Here is a 1,066-nt window from a genome sequence, read left to right as displayed (position 1 = left end):
ATAATTCCAGCATCTAACCACTTTAAAATTTCTTTCTTAACAACCTCTTTCATAACAGGATTTAATCTCCTTTGTGGACCAGCATTGGGTTTACAGTTTTCTTCCAAATTAATTCTATGCATACAAATTGAAGGACTGATTCCTTTAATATCATCAATTGTCCATCCGAAGGCTTTCTTAAAACTTTTTAGATATTTCATCAGCTTTTCTTCTTTTTCCTTTATTAACATTTAAAAAAAATTATAACAGGTAAAGTAGAGGAATCTCCTAAAATGCATATTTTAAATATTCTAGTTCTGGAGATTTTTCAATAGATGGACAAAATGATTTATATATCTATCGTGTCTAAAATTTCAAAACTTTCTTGAACATAACTTGAATCTTCTCTAAAAAGGTTTACTCATTGATCTAATTCCTCTGCTTGCTCGTATTCCAAATCTTTTTCTTCAGATTTTTCTTCATAAGTAGACTTGAAATGGCATTCACTCAGATATCTTATGACATCCATTCTATAGCATTCATCATCTTCACATTTTGCATAGTATTTCATTAATTTTGAAATATTAAAAGTAATAGTTTGATCATTGACGCACATTGTTAATTCACCTTTCTGCTCATCTATCATTGCTCTTCTTGTGGCTAGGAAAGGTCTCCCCAAACTGATTGGTATCTCTTTATCTTCCTTCATATCTAGCACAATGAAATCAACAGGAAAGATAAATTGATCTACTTTCATTAGGACATCTTCTATAACTCCTTTAGGATAGGTTATTAATCGATCTGTTAACTACAGAGTTACAGTAGTAGGGGTTATTTCTCATAATCCCAATCTTTTAAGTATTGAGAATGGCATAAGGTTAATGCTTGCACCTAAATCACATAAAGCATTCCCACAAAATTTGTCTCCTATTGCACATGGAATTGTAAAGCTACCAGGATCCTTAAGCTTTTTAGGAAGTTTCTTCTGAATTATAGTGAAATGATAAAGGCACTCCTCACTAAGTGCAACGGTCTCATTATTTTTAAACTTCCTTTTTCTGTTGAGAATATCCTTCATAAACTTTAC

This window comes from Phalaenopsis equestris, unplaced genomic scaffold (genome assembly GCF_001263595.1).
Source record: "Phalaenopsis equestris unplaced genomic scaffold, ASM126359v1 Scaffold000572, whole genome shotgun sequence".
NCBI classification, from domain to species: Eukaryota; Viridiplantae; Streptophyta; class Magnoliopsida; order Asparagales; family Orchidaceae; genus Phalaenopsis; species Phalaenopsis equestris.
Note: the sequence above shows the minus strand (reverse complement) of the source record.